Here is a 13,896-nt window from a genome sequence, read left to right as displayed (position 1 = left end):
CGCGTAACTAATATGGCACGTAACGACTTACGCGCGCGGGGGGGCTTGGGGGGGGGGGGGGGGGCGCGAAGCGCCCCCACCAACTAGGTGTTGGGGTGGCGCGAAGCGCCACCCCAACAGCTAGTATATAGTTAAAAATATATATTTATATCTATCTCTATTCACAGGTGGGACAAAGGGACACAGCTACAATGGCGCGTAACTAATATGGCGCGACCCCAACAGCTAGTTTTTATATATATAGATATAAATAAGTTGTCTGTGTGTCGAGTAACGTCATGTTTGTGTGTCGACTGACGTCATGTTTGTTGATTGACGAAATTACACATCGGGACACAAATGACGACCGGGACACTGGGACATAGGGAATATAAATGACGACCGGGACACTCAAAAAGAAAGCTACCGGGACACAAGGAATGTTCGATTAGCAATCACCATCAACAAAGCACCGGGACAAAAATGACAACCGGGAAACAGGGAATATAAATGACGACCAGGACACTCAAAGAGAAATTACAGACCGGGACACCAGAACACAAATGACGACCAAGACAAAAATGACGACCGTGACACAGGGAATATAAATAACGTCCGCGACACTCAAAGAGAAATTACAGACTGGGATACCGGGACACAAATGACGACCAGGACACACGGAAACAACAACAACGGGGACGCCGGGGGGCACAGGGGGATATGTAAATGGCGACAGGGACACAGGGAATGTTCGATTAGCAATCACCATCAACAAAGCTCAAGAGCAATCATTAGAATAATGAGGTATAGATCTGAATACAGATTGTTTTTCCCATTGACAATTATATGTTGCATGTTCAAGAGTCGGTAAACCTGACAATCTATTTATATGCACAGACAATGGGACAGCCAAGAATGTTGTACATTCGCAAGTTTTACGTAGTTAAATATAAATATATATATATATATATATATATATTCACAGGTGGGACATAGGGACACAACTACAATGGCATGTAACTAATATGGCGCATAACGACTTGCGCGCGCGGAGGGGCTTGGGGGGGGGGGGGGCGAAGCGCCACCCCAACAGCTAGTATATATATATATATATATATATATATATATATATATATATATATATATATATATATATATATATATATATATATATAAATAAAATAAGTTGTCTGTTTGTGTGTGTGTCGAGTGACGTCATGTTTGTGTGTCGACTGACGTCATGTTTGTTGATTGAGGAAATTACACACCGGGACATTGGGACACAAATGACGACCGGGACATCTATCTATCTTCTATCTATATATATAAAAAAAAGTTGTCTGTGGATGTGTGGGTCGGTCTGTCGGGTGACGTCATGTTTGTGTGTCGACTGACGTTCATGTTTTCGACTGACGAAATTACAGACCGGGACATCGGGACACAAATGACGACCGGGACACCGGCACATAGGGAATATAAATGACGACCGGGAAACTCAAAGAGAAAGCGACCGGGACACAAGGAATGTTCGATTAGCAATCACCATCAACAAAGCACCGGGACACAAATGACGACCGGGACACAGGGAGTATAAATGACGACCAGGATATAAGTAAAAAAAAAAATTAAAAAACTAAAAAAAAAGGTAAAAACTACAAAAAAAGCTAAAAAGCTAAAAAAACTCAAAAATGAAAAAAAATAAAAAATGAAAAAAAATTAAAAATAAAGGAGAAAAACAAAACTAAAAAAAAGAAAAAAGAAAAAAAAAACTAAAAAAAAACTAAAAACCAAAAAAAAAAGAAAAAAGGGGAAAAATACAAAAATTTATTTCATCATATACAATTTCAAAAACGAATGTATATACAGACCGGGACACCGGGATACAAATGACGACCGGGACACAGGGAATATAAATGACGACCGGGACACAGAGACACAACAACAACGGGGACGCTGGGGGGCACAGGGGGATATATAGATGACGACCGGGACACAGGGAATGTTCGATTAGCAATCACCATCAACAAAGCTCAAGGGCAATCATTAGAATCATGAGGTATAACTAAAAAAACTAAAAAAAAAGGTAAAAAACTAAAACCTAAAAAAAGACCAATTCAAAAACGAATGTATATACAGACCGGGTCACCGGGACACAAGGAATATAAATGAGGCCCGGGACCCTCAAAGAGAAATCACAGACTGGGACACCGGGACACAAATGACGACCGGGACACATAGAATATAAATGACGACCGGGACAGAGGGACACAACTACAACAGGGACACCGGGGGGCTCAGGGGGATATATAAATGACGATTGCGACACAGGGAATTGTCGATTAGCAATCACCATCAACAAAGCTCAAGGGCAATCATTAGAATCATGAGGTATAGATCTGAATACGGATTGTTTTCCCATGGACCATTATATGGTGCATGTTCAAGAGTCGGTAAACCTGACAATCTATTTATATGCACAGACAATGGGACAGCAAAGAATGTTGTATATTCGCAAGTTTTACGTAGTTAAAACATATATATATATATATATATATATATATATATATACATATATATATATATATATCTATCTATGTTCACAGGTGGGACATAGGGACACAACTACAATGACGCATAACTAATATGGTCATGTTTCTGTGTCAACTGACGTCATGAAGTTAGTTGTCGTCATTTTTGCTATGACGGTGATGTCATTAAAGATATTTAAGACATATATGTTCACGTAGAAATCTATTAATGTTTAACTTTAAAATGACTGATGAACTTACAGTGGCAACAGCCGAGGAAGATGCTCAAAGAGTCTATGCCAAAAAACGTGCTGCTGATAGAGAAAGTCAGAAAAGAAAGCGTGCCGAGGAATCAAAAGAACAGCAAGGAAACAGGCTTGAGGCTGATAGAGAAAGAAAGAACAGAAAGCGTGCCGAGGAACTACCAGAACAACGCAAAAGCAGACTTGCTGCTAAAAGAGAAAGTAAGAAAAGAAAGCGTGCCGAGGAATCACAAGAACAGCAAGAAATCAGGCTTGCTGCTGATAGAGAAAGTAAGAAAAGAAAGCGTGCCGAGGAATCAGAGCAACCTGAAAGTTGTCGCCTGGCATTCAGGTACAGCCCAGTCGATGATTATAGCTTGAGTAGATGTGTTCAAATCGGGACAATGTCTGAAATTTGTCCCTGTTGCAAGGCCTTGAAATTCAGTGGTGAAACAATGGGAATGTGTTGCGCCTCAGGAAAAGTTAAACTTCCTCTATTGGCTGCACCACCAGAGCCATTGAAGACTTTCCTTACTGGAACTACGTCAGAATCTAAGCGTTTTTTGTCAAAAATCAGAAAATACAACTCATGTTTCCAAATGACGTCGTTTGGAGCCCAAATCGAAAATCTAGATCAATTTATGTCTACTTTCAAAGTAAAAGGGCAAATTTATCATAGAGCAGGGTCCCTTCTACCATTCTCAGGCGAGAATCATAAATTTTTACAATTGTACTTCATCAGTGATAGAAATTCTGAATTGAATGCATGTTGCGATATTTCTCCCAACGTTGAAAGGACAATCGTTTCCCAATTGCAACATCTTTTCCACGAAAATAATAATTCAGTGCGTCTGTTCAAAACAGCCATCGATTGGATGCCTACTGATACGCAAAAAATTGTTATTTCCGCTGACAAAACGCCTCCTGGCCAACATGTGCGTAGATACAATGCTCCAACTATCGACGAAGTGGCAATCGTTATGGTCGGTGATCAGTCTTTACCTCGAGATATTATTCTTCATAAGCGACACGCTCAGTTGTTAAGAATTGCTGAAACTCATCGATGCTATGATGCCCTACAATATCCTATCATTTTTTGGGATGGAGCCGACGGCTATCACTTTAATATTAAATTGATGAATCCAGCCACTAACAAAGAAATGAATAAGAAATGCAGTGCAATGCTTTTTTATTCCTATAGACTAATGATTCGGCAGGATGAAGAAAATTATATTTTAAAATGCCGTGAATTGTTTCACCAATTTGTCGTTGATATGTATGCTAAAATTGAATCAAAACGTTTGCTATATATCCACCTGAATCAGACCAAGCTCCGCTCTGAACAATACATTCATTTGCGAGATGCAGTTATAAATGACGGTAATACCACAAACGTTGGAAGACTAACAATTTTAACTTCGTTATATGCTGGCAGTCCCCGTCATATGCATGAATATGCTCAAGATGCTATTGCATATGTTCGTCTCTATGGTCGTCAAGATTTATTTATTACATTTACATGTAATCAATCTTGGGACGAGATACTGCAGCTTTTACTTCAAGGCCAATCGGCGGTTCATAGGCATGACATTACGGCCCGTGTCTTCCGGCAAAATTTGAAATCACTGATAAACTACATAGTAAAACTTGAAGTATTTGGGTCAGTGCGATGCTGGATGTACTCAGTGGAATGGCAAAAACGAGGTTTGCCACACGCACATATACTAATCTGGCTACATAAAAAAATTACTTCGAACGAAATTGATGATGTGATTTCCGCTGAAATACCTGATAAAAATGTCGATAAGGGGTTACATGATATTATTGTAAAAAATATGATACATGGACCTTGCAATGCACTGAACGAAAATTCACCATGCATGGCCAAAGGAAGGTGCACAAAGCAATATCCTCGACTTTTAGTATCAGACAATTACTGGCAATGATGGTTACCCACAATATAGAAGATCTACTGAAGATGGCGGTAAAACAGCAATAATAAAGAAGCGTAACGGTACCACCATCGAAGTAGATAACTAGTGGGTTGTTCAATATTCCCCATTATTATCAAAAACATTTAATGCACACATAAACGTTGAATACTGTAACTCCGTAAAGGCAATCAAATACATATGTAAATACGTCAACAAAGGCAGTGACATGGCAGTTTTTGGCTTGCAGCCCGAAATCAAAGATTTCGACGAAATCGTACAATATCAGGCTGGAAGATACATAAGCAGTAATGAAGCTGTTTGGCGAATTCTTTCATTTCCGATACATGAACGTAGTCCAGCTGTTGTTCACTTAGCGGTACATTTACAGAATGGTCAACGTGTTTATTTCACGGAAACCAACGTGCAACAAAGAGCCCTGAATCCACCGGATAAAACATTAACAGCTTTTTTTCGCTTTGCAAAAATGATTTTGCAAAAAAACTGCTGTATACTGAAGTGCCTTCGTATTACACGTGGAATACTAAAAAAAAGTATTTGAACGTCGAAATCAGGGTAAGTCAGTCGACGGCCAACCTACCATCTTCAAAGATACCACGATAGGAAGACTCTACACCGTTCACCCCAATCAACATGAATGCTTCTTTCTACGCCTGCTTTTGGTGAATGTGCCCGGTCCGACATCCTTTGAGTATTTGAGAACTGTAAACGGTACTATACATGACACTTACCGTAGTGCATGCCAAGCTCTGAATTTATTGGAGAATGACCAACACTGGGATAACTGCATCAATGACGCGTGCGAAACGTCAACCCCAAGTCAAATTCGTGCATTGTTTGGCATCATTTTAACAACTTGCTCTCCATCAGCTCCTACAGAGTTATGGGAAAAATATAAGTCAAAAATGTCCAAAGATATACTCCATCGAAAACAGTTAGAGCCGTGAGATATGACTTTCGATTTTAGATCAGAAATTTACAACTACACTTTAGTTATTATAGAAGATTTGTTCGTACGTTTGGCAAACAAACCTCTTCAGGATTTGGGAATGCCTTCACCTAACCGTATCGCTGCTGTTTCGACATGTGTAGAATTGGATCGTGAACAAAGTTACAGTACGAGTGATCTATTGTTGTATGTACAAAATAACATTTCCAAGTTAACGTCGGAACAAAAAGACATTTATGATACGATAATGCATTGTGTCGATAACAACGTTGGAGAAATTTTCTTTTTGGATGCGCCAGGAGGTACTGGTAAAACGTTTGTGATAAAACTGATTCTGGCATCAATTCGATCAAAAAATGATATAGCGTTGGCAATTGCGTCATCCGGAATAGCCGCAACATTGCTGCCTGGTGGAAGAACTGCTCATTCCGCTTTGAAATTGCCTCTGAATTTGCATTCTACAGAAACTCCCACGTGCAATATTTCCAAATCATCTGGGATGGGTAAAGTATTGCAGCAATGCAAACTTATTATTTGGGATGAGTGCACAATGGCACACAAAAAATCGCTCGAGGCTCTGGATCAATGCTTGAAAGATTTGAGAGGCAAGTCGAATCCCTTTGGCAGCACACTAATATTGCTTGCGGGAGATTTCAGGCAAACATTACCTATAATACCTAGATCAACCCCTGCGGACGAAATGAATGCTTGCCTGAAAAATTTTAATTTATGGGCACACGTAAAGATATTAAAATTAACTACAAATATGCGTGTCCGATTGCAAAACGATGACTCTGGTCAAACATTTTCAGATCAATTGCAGGCAATTGGAAACGGAAAGCTCCCAGTAGACTCAATTTCAGGACGTATACAACTACCTGCTGATTTCTGTAATTTAGTGACGTCCAAAAATGAATTGATTGAAAAAGTATTTCCGAATATTCTAAAAAATTATAAAAATAATAAATGGCTAAGTGAAAGAGCGATTCTCGCACCCAAAAATATAGACGTCCACGAAATCAACAATATTGTTTTGACCAAGATTCGAGACCAGGCAGTCCTTTACAAGTCAGTCGACACAGTTTTGGAACCAAATGAAGCGGTTAATTATCCATCTGAATTTTTAAATTCCATAGATCTTTCAGGGTTTCCACCACACGTGCTACAACTAAAAATAGGCGTACCAATAATACTTTTAAGAAATATCAACCCACCAAAGCTTTGCAATGGCACGCGATTTTCCGTAAAAAAAACAATGGAAAACCTAATAGAGGCCACAATCTTGACAGGGCCTTTTGAGGGTGAGGCTGTTCTTATTCCTCGCATTCCCACGATTCCAACGGATCTGCCTTTTCAATTTAAAAGATTTCAATTCCCAATTCGATAAGCACTTGCAATCACCATTAACAAAGCTCAAGGTCAATCATTAGAAAAATGTGGTATAGATCTTAATACTGATTGTTTTTCCCATGGACAATTGTACGTTGCATGTTCGAGGGTCGGTAAACCTGACAATCTATTTATATGTAGCGACAATTTGACAGCGAAGAATGTTGTATATTCGCAAGTTTTACGCAGTTAATTTGTATTGTATCTATCTATCTATATAAAAACGAGTTGTGTGTATGCATGTTTGTTTGTTTGTAAAAAGTTTGCATATGACGTCATTATTAGTACATAGGGCTTTGTATATGCACAGACAATGGGAAAGCCGAGAATGTTGTATATTCGCAAGTTTTACGTAGTTTGAAACACATATATAAATCTATCTATATTCACAGGTGGGACACAGGGACACAACTACAATGGCACGTAACTAATAATGCGCGTAACGACTAACGCGCACGGGGAGACTTGGGGGGGCGCGAAGCGCCCCACCATGGACAATTGTATGTTGCATGTTCGAGGGTCGGTAAACCTGACAATCTATTTATATGCAGCGACAATTGGACAGTGAAGAATGTTGTATATTCGCAAGTTTTACGCAGTTAATTTGTATTGTATCTATCTATCTATCTATCTATCTATATAAAAACGAGTTGTGTGTATGCATGTTTGTTTGTTTGTAAAAAGAGCGTTTGCATATGACGTCATTATTAGTACATACGGCTTCGTATATGCACAGACAATGGGAAAGCCAAGAATGTTGTATATTCGCAATTTTTACGTAGTTTGAAACACATATATAAATCTATATATATATTCACAGGTGGGACACAGGGACACAACTACAATGGCGCGTAACTAATATGGCGCGTAACGACTTACGCGCGCGGTGGGGCTTGGGGGGGGGGGGCCGCGAAGCACCCCACCAACTAGGTGTTGGGGTGGCGCGAAGCTCCACCCCAACAGCTAGTATATATATAAAAATAAGTTGTCTGTGTGTCGAGTGACGTCATGTTTGGGTGTCGACTGACGTCATATTTGTTGATTGACGAAATTACACACCGGGACATTGGGACACAAATGACAACCGGGACACCAGGAATATAAATGACGACCGGGACACTCAAAGAGAAAGCGACCAGGACACAAGTAATGTTCGATTAGCAATCACCATCAACAAAGCATCGGGACACAGGGAATATAAATGACGACCAGGACACTCAAAGAGAAATTTGAGACCGGGACACCGGAACACAAATTACAGACTGGGACACCGGGACACAAATGACGACCGGGACACAGGGAAACAACAACAACGGGGACGCCGGGGGCACAGAGAGATATATAAATGACGACAGGGACATAGGGAATGTTCGATTAGCAATCACCATCTACAAAGCTCAAGAGCAATCATTAGAATAATGAGGTATAGATCTGAATACAGATTTTTTTTCCATGGACAGTTATATGTTGGATGTTCAAGAGTCGGTAAACCTGACAATCTATTTATATGCACAGACAATGGGACAGCCAAGAATGTTGTACATTCGCGAGTTTTACGTAGTTAAAAATATATATATATATATATATATATATATATATATAAATAAGTTGTCTGTCTGTCTGTGGATCAGGTGACGTCATGTTTCTGTGTCGACTGACGTCATGAAGTTAGTTGTCGTCATTTTTGCTATGACGGTGACGTCATTAATAGTATTTAAGACATGCGTTCACGGAAAAATGTTTAATTGTAAAATGACTGAAGAACCTACAATGGCAACAGCCGAGGAAGCTGATCAAAGAGTCTATGCCAAAAAACTTGCTGCTGATAGAGAAAGTAAGAAAAGAAAGCGTGCCGAGGAATCAAAAGAACAGCAAGAAAACCGGCTTGCAGCTGATAGAGAAAGTAAGAAAAGAAAGCGTGCCCAGGAATCACAAGAACAGCAAGAAAACAGGCTTGCGGCTAAAGAACGCAAAACCGCGCAGTTAGATGAAAATCCACCTGGAAAGCGAGAGTCAAAACATATCAAAACTGAAAATGATAGCGATGATGATTGGGTTTGGGATTTTGACTTGGATAAGGTCATCAATGCCTACCAGAGAGACCGGGACACAAATGACGACTGACACAGAGGGAATATAAATGACGACCGGGAGCCTCAAAGAAAAATTACAGACTGGGACACCCGGACACAAATCACGACCGGGACACAGGGACACAACTACAACGGGGACGCCGGGGGCACAGACGGGATATATAATTGACGACTGAGACACAGGGATTGTTTGAATAGAAATTACAGACCGGGACACCGGGACACTGGGACACAGGGAATATAAATGACGACCGGGACACTCAAAGAGAAATTACAAACTGGGACACCAGGACACAAATGACGACCGGGACACAGGAAATATAAATGCTATTTATATGCACAGACAATGGGACAGCGAAGAATGTTGTATATTCGCATGTTTTACGTAGTTAAAAATATATATTTATATCTATCTCTATTCACAGGTGGGACACAGGGACACAGCTACAATGGCGCGTAACTAATATGGCGCGTAACGACTTACGCGCGGGGGGGGGCTTGGGGGGGGCGCGAAGCGCCCCACCAACTAGGTGTTGGGGTGGCACGAAGCAACACCCCAACAGCTAGTATATATATATATATATATATATATATATATGCACAGGTGGGACACAGAGACACAACTACAATAGCGCGTAACTAATATGGCGCGTAACGACTAGCGCGCGCGGGGGGGCTAGCTAGTATAAATATCTATCTATATATATAAAAATAAGTTGTCTGTCTGTGTGTCTGTCTGTCAGTCAGGTGACGTCATGTTTCTGTGTCGACTGACGTCATGAAGTTAGTTGTCGTCATTTTTGCTATGACGGTGACGTCATTAAAGATATTTAATCATGAAGTTAGTTGTCATCATTTTTGCTATGACGGTGACGTCATTAAAGATATTTAAGACATGTATGTTCACGTAGAAATCTATTAATGTTTAAGTTTAAAATGACTGATGAACTTACAATGGCAAAAGCCAATGAAGATGCTCAAAGAGTCTATGCCAAAAAACTTGCTGCTGATAGAGAAAGTCAGAAAAGAAAGCATGCCGAGGAATCAAAAGAACAGCAAGGAAACAGGCTTGAGGCTGATAGAGAAAGAAAGAACAGAAAGCGTGCCGAGGAACTACCAGAGCAACGCGAAAGCAGACTTGCTGCTAAAAGAGAAAGTGAAAAAAGAAGGCGTACCGAGGAATCACAAGAACAGCAAGAAATCAGGCTTGCTGCTGATAGAGAAAGTAAGAAAAGAACGCGTGCCGAGGAATCACAAGAACAGCAAGAAATCAGGCTTGCTGCTGATAGAGAAAGTAAGAAAAGAAAGCGTGCCGAGGAATCAGAGCAACCTGAAAGTTATCGCCTGGCATTCAGGTACAGCCCAGTCGATGATTATAGCTTGAGTAGATGTGTTCAAATCGGGACAATGTCTAAAATTTGTCCCTATTGCAAGGCCTTGAAATTCAATGGTGAAACAATGGGAATGTGTTGCGCCTCAGGAAAAGTAAAACTTCCTCTATTGGCTGCACCACCAGAGCCATTGAAGACTTTCCTTACTGGAACTACGTCAGAATCTAAGCGTTTTTTGTCAAAAATCAGAAAATACAACTCATACAAGTTTTGCAATGGCACACGACTTGCAGTAAAAAAAAAACAATGGAAAACCTAATAGAGGCCACAATCTTGACAGGACCTTTTGAGGGTGAGGCTGTTCTTATTCCTCGCATTCCCATGATTCCAACGGATCTGCCTTTTCAATTTAAAAGATTGCAATTCCCAATTCAATTAGCATTTGCAATCACCATTAACAAAGCTCAAGGTCAATCATTAGAAAAATGTGGTATAGATCTTAATACTGATTGTTTTTCCCATGGACAAATGTACGTTGCATGTTCGAGGGTCGGTAAACCTGACAATCTATTTATATGCAGCGACAATTGGACAGCGAAGAATGTTGTATATTCGCAAGTTTTACGCAGTTAATTTGTATTGTATCTATCTATCTATCTATCTATATAGAAACGAGTTGTGTATATGCATGTTTGTTTGTTTGTAAAAAGAGCGTTTGTATATGATGTCATTATTAGTACATACGGCTTTGTATATGCACAGACAATGGGAAAGCCAAGAATGTTGTATATTCGCAATTTTTACGTAGTTTGAAACACATATATAAATCTATCTATATTCACAGGTGGGACATAGGGACACAACTACAATGGCGCGTAACGACTTACGCACGCGGGGGGGTAGCTTGTATATATATATATATATATATATATATATATATATATATATATATATATATAAATATATATATATATATATATATATATATATATATATATATATATATATATATATATATATATATATATATATATATATATATATATATATATATATATATATATATATATATATATATATATATATATATATATATATATATAAATATATATATATACATATATATATATATATATATATATATATATATATATATATATATATATATATATATATATATATATATATATATATATATATATATATATATATATATATATATATAAATATATAAATATATAAATATATAAATATATAAATATATATATATATATATATATCATGCAAGCAATATGAAGATTCTTAGATTCCTGAAGTTATAGAGTTCAAAGAGGGTTATAGACAATGAGTAACTCATGTGAGCTTTGGAGTTGGAGTCAGGACAGATATTTATTAGAATTTGAGTCAGACTTAAGTAGGAGCCTTTTTTTGTCATGACTAGATTTCTTTTGAATGCTAGTATCAAAGACATTAATTCTTCAAAAAAAGGAATAGATTTATAGATGTTTCTAAGTTATTAGTTTTATAAAAATTGTGAGTTTAAAATTTTCTGAATAATTTTGCTATTAATGTATCATTTTCTTAGCTAGTGAGTAGAAATTAAAGGTTTCCTCTATTGAGAATTTTATTAAGAACTTAAATGTTTGGTTGGTTCTTTTTTAAATTATCACAAACAACTTTTTATCATATTTAGCTAATGCCCAAACTTTGTTTTTTCCCACTTAAGAAAAACAGAAAAACTTTTTTGCTGAAAGAAGTAGGCCTAGTCCTTTTTTATAAGTCAAGTGATTGGAGATCAATCAGCCAAGGGTGTATTTTCTGGGGGTAAATACCCCCCCCCCCTTTACAAAAATGGAATCATTGTTTAAACACTTTCAGAAACACTTATGCATATTAGCCTATTCATAATAAGAAAGCATTATGGAGCAACCTCCCTCACATAATAGGCTAATTTATGTTTGTTTTAAATTATTATGTTGGTCCTTACATTCTTTTGAAAAACTTTTGTTCATCCTATTTCTATGGTAAAATTCTAGTAAATTGACTTCTTGCTATCTCAGAAAAGGTTCAGGTTAGGAAAATAAAACTTTCAGGGAGGAATCTACAGACTAAAGTACATCCTGGGAAGGTATTTTGAAGCAACTACCTCTACTCCTTCTCCCTCTAGAGGGTCCTGACCTTAGATGACTTAAAAATATGTGAATTATTAAAGTGAAACCTTGCAAAATAGATCTTCTGCCTAATTGAAGTACAACAAAATTGTTTTCAGCTTCATAACTTTGCTCAATTCTAATTTTAAGGCTTTAAAGGTATGCAAATACATTTCCTAAATTTTGAAAAAAAAACATTGACATGGCTCAAAATTCCACACAAATAACAGGAATTGTATTTTCAGAACTAAAGGCAGAGAAAAAGCAAATAATAACTGAAAATTAAGGTAAAATGTTGTTTTGTCAAAATTTCAATAGGTATAGACATGTCATGTAGGCAAATTTCAGGGCCCTCTAGAGGGAGAAGGAGTGGATACTTTAAACTACTTTCCTGTGACATACTTTAGCCTGTAAACCCACCCCTGAAAGTTTTATTTTCCTAACCTAAACCCTTTCCAAGAAAGCAAGAAGTCAATTATCTAGAATTTTACCAAGACTATTGTAGCTGTCACTTAATGCATTCAGTGAAGGTTTAGAGTACAGGCTACTGTGAAGGAAACATTAAGAAAACAATTTGGACTTCCTAAAATGCAGAACAGTTGTATAACTAACGCATTTAGAATACAGCTCCATTGTAGCTTAGTGTACCCCCATCTCCCCTAATATGCATATACAGTCCAAACCATGGATTTCTCATGTATCCTGCCAGTCATCACTTGTTTTTTCATAGCCTAATTGATTCAATTTATGGGTACAAAAGTTAAGCCAAGTGATGTATTGTCAGAGTGCATGAGAAATATGAAATACAAGCTTTGTAACAGCATATTAAGGGGATTGGGGATAAATTAGTTGAGCTTTAGTCCTAGTCAAAGTGTGGTAGCTACAACTGATGTGCATTTTAGAAAGTAAGGATCATTTTCTTAACCTATTTCTTTCTTAATACCACCTACTCTACACCTTTACCATGTATTCTTTAATTAAAAAAATAGCCTACTTATGAATAAAACCCTAAGCTTAAAAGTTTGGTGCCAGTAGGCTAAACGGATAGCCTAAATACACAGAAAGTTAGCTTCCTTCTGGATCAATTTTGCTACAATAGGCTAAGCTACTAGAAAATCAAAAATACAACAGACGCTACGAATTTTAGATTAGGTAAAAAAGCAAATTTACCAGAATCCTAAACCAATACTTTCTTTCAGAAAACAGGAACAACGGTTTGTTCAAAAGGTTTCAGTTTCTCAACGGTTTTTTCAAAGGTTTGTGCGCAGTGATGACTATAAGGA

At 37.9% G+C, this 13,896-nt stretch overlaps 1 protein-coding gene across 1 annotated transcript in view; it reads right to left on the bottom strand.

The window, feature by feature from the left end:
- Window positions 1–13,852, bottom strand: part of LOC136033551 (ankyrin-3-like) — a 127,054-nt gene extending 113,202 nt beyond the window's left edge. Inside the window, exon 1 of the mRNA XM_065714300.1 lies at window positions 13,784–13,852. The gene's annotated coding sequence lies outside the window, so the exon portion shown is untranslated. The remainder of the gene's footprint in view (window positions 1–13,783) is intronic.
- Window positions 13,853–13,896: the final 44 nt, after the last annotated feature.

Source organism: Artemia franciscana, chromosome 12 (assembly GCF_032884065.1).
Source record: "Artemia franciscana chromosome 12, ASM3288406v1, whole genome shotgun sequence".
Classification (NCBI taxonomy): domain Eukaryota; kingdom Metazoa; phylum Arthropoda; class Branchiopoda; order Anostraca; family Artemiidae; genus Artemia; species Artemia franciscana.
The sequence above is the reverse complement of the archived record's forward strand: the minus strand, read 5'-3'. Positions and strand labels throughout refer to the sequence as shown.